Genomic DNA, 3,349 nt, shown 5'->3' on the forward strand with positions numbered 1-3,349 from the left:
TTTGTCTTGATTTTTCCCTCTCTCCTCCTCTATTTCTTCTTTCCTTACCCGTTTTTTTTTCCTTCTCTATTATGTGATTTCATTGATGTTTTGATAGGGGAATTTCTTTGATAAGCTTTTAGTGGCTTCTAACCTCTCTTGCATTGTGTGCAAATAAACTAATCTAAACTAAAACTAAACATTATTCATCCCGTTATGCGTTGCCACGCATGTTTCTTTTCTGTAATGTTGCTTTTCTCCTCCTCATATTTTAGTAGAATTAATCTCTGATCCTCACGAGAAATATTTTTTTTCCTCACATACGGCGCTCTGTGAGGACGCCCTGTGAGGACGCTCTGTGAGGACGCTCTGTGAGGATGCTCTGTGAGGATGCTCAGTGACGCTCAGTGACGCTGCGCTTCTGTCATGATTGTGATTGGTCCGCTGCGTGCGCGTTCACAGCTCTTGATAAAGCAACCCTGGGTTGAGTTACCGAGTTGATATCCAGCATCGTGATACCAATTATCCTGATTGCCATTGTTAGGGTTAGTCAACCCAGAATAGGTCTGTGTAACCCAGGAAAGGTTGATCTCGCTTTCGTGATACAGGCCCCAGGGCTGTTTTTTAGTCCCAGTCCGCCCCTGGCGATGAGGCATCCTTTGGTGTCCTTGATCCTTGGTGTGGATGGAGCTTCAGCTGTGACGTGTTTTCGTCTGTGGTCTGTTTATAGTAATCGCAACATCAGTGTAACATTTTTTTATAAGATATTTTTGGGGGCATTTTTAAGCCTTTAATCGATAGGACAGACAAGTATGAAGGGGGGAGGGAGAGAGGGAGTGACATGCAGCAAAGGGCCACAGGCCGGAGTCGAACCCGGGCTGCTGCGGCAACAGCCTTGTACATGGGGCGCCTGCTCTACCACTAAGCCACTGATGCCCCAACATCAGTGTAACATTTTAATAACAATTTTCACGCCATGAACATGATCAAACAAGCAGGCATACATAAACATATATAGTGTGTATAAATCTATTTCCTGAGGAACTGTTAACAAAACAAACAGTAATTGTTTGTCATACCAGTTGAGTCTTGGCTGTTGTTGCCTTATCCTCTTTCTTTTTTAATTCCCCTTTCCATGATGTCTAACAGTGGTTCGGATATGATCTCCTTGCAGGCCCTCTTCATCTCATTTACTGTTTGGTCATCATTGTTGTGGAGTTGTTTTTTTCTGCTTCACATACAGTACTGTTTGATAGTTGCAACTATTACATCTGCACAAATTGAAAGTGGAAAGTTAAAAATACCAGAACTAACAGCTGGAATGGCAACAGAACTGTTTGATGTGGTGATCTTTTCTTCTCCAATATTCTAATGTTAAAAAAGAGAATGTGTTAGTCACGACTAACAAGAACATCAGTTTTAACAATGGTTGGGCAACATATTATATTGATGATGACTACACAGAAGGACACTACATTGAAATGATTCAAACTTTAAGTCCTGATTATTTTTTTAAAGAAGAAAAGCTGTTGAATCCTAAACATGCATTCAAAATTAAGAGTTAACATTCCAGCAAATTCCAAAAAAGATTTTTTTTTTTTTTTCCTCAACTGTTGAGACAAATAGTAAAAGCTTATTGTCTATTTCTAGGAAATAATGCTTGAGAATGGTAAGACTACTTTGTTTATAAAATACAATAACATAATTTCCATGTCACTACTTGGATTATAAATAATTGAATGATTGTGTCTTTACTTCCAACAGTGTTACATCCTTTTTTTCGCCATTTCTTTGCCATGTCTGACTGGCATACCCCCACTACAAAAACCCTGTCGTTTGAATCTGGTCACCACCTACTTTACTGTCTTCATAATTTCACCATACTGTGTAATCATACAATGTGATTACTATTTACTAATTAAATGTAATTGAATGCTGACCTCTGGTTGTGCTGCTTGCAAATCTGGGGGTGGTTTAGGAGGCGTTTCCTGTATTTTCTGTTACGAGAAAAGTACACAATTACAAGTATGTAAGGTTTAAACACACTGCATAACTGCAAAAATTAAAAGGTAAAAATTATACTATTATTATTATGTCAGACCAAAAATTCCTCAATACTTGTAAATCATGTTGGATATATATATTAGAAAAAATATTCAAACAGGTGTACCAACAAACCCAAACTTTAAAAAAGTAATCGATAATGATGTCTTTAACGAAATAACTCACTTTTCAGTTTTTGAAACGGCAGGCCCGAGGTGAAAGGTGAAACATAGACTCTGCTTTTCACTTCTCTTTTTCCATGTTTCCTCTTCCACTCGAAAGCTCTTGACAAGATATCATATGTCAGACACACATACTGTACACAATGACACATTTACACAGTCACATTGTGTTTACCATTCTATTTGGTAAAGTGTCAAACAGTTTTTGTAATGTTTGGGCTATAATTTAATTGAATTTATAAACATCCAAGTAATCCATACTTTCTTTCTGGATCTCTTTTTGTCATCATATTCCAGAAGCAGGGCATCGTGCATTTTCTGGTATATCTGAACAAAGTCATCCAGTCTCGTCAGCCTCCTTCTCTGGAACCGGACTCTCTTCAGATCCCATTGACTCCTCTCCATGATGCCCTGCGTTCAGTTATCTTGTGTGAAGTTATGAAAAGATGAATTACATTTCTTATCTGTTGACATTTTCAAAAAAAATTTGAATTTTAAATACACTGTAGCACAGATACGCACTTCAACTTTTTTATGCAGTATTTACCAGTGTAGAACTTTGAGAGTCGCTTGTATGCTGGGCCTTTCCTGTGCCGTCCGAATCCCCTCAAGACCATTACAACATTGTGAAATCAGAGGACAGTGATAGTATGTGAAAGTATATAAGTAATTAATATTCAGCTGTCTCATATATAACACATTAAAAACACTTATAAAACATACCCCGCATCAATGCAGACCACAGAGTTGCATGTGGGAGGAAGTCTTTTGCTAGGCCGGAGGTGAATGTTGGGGCATGGTAGGTGTTTGGTTCACCCTCTACATCAAGGGGCGCACTGCCAAAAATGTCCTGAAAAATGGATTTTTAGTGCTGTGCTTCCCAGGTCAATCTGAAAAACAATATTCACCATTTTAGACAATTGTAATATAAATGTTTATGTCATAACACAGTACTTTAGAAAATTTCACATGCTATTTAATATAAATGTTAAATAACGTATATGTTTTTCAAAATACATTACATGACAACTTCTGTATTCATCTTCATATTTCACGAATACACAAGCACCTGTTCCTCAAGATTACATTTTTTTCAATCAATCAACAACGGTACCGTAAACAAATCTTTTATATTGCATTGTATT

The sequence above is a fragment of the Epinephelus moara genome, chromosome 9 (assembly GCF_006386435.1).
Source record: "Epinephelus moara isolate mb chromosome 9, YSFRI_EMoa_1.0, whole genome shotgun sequence".
Taxonomy (NCBI): domain Eukaryota; kingdom Metazoa; phylum Chordata; class Actinopteri; order Perciformes; family Serranidae; genus Epinephelus; species Epinephelus moara.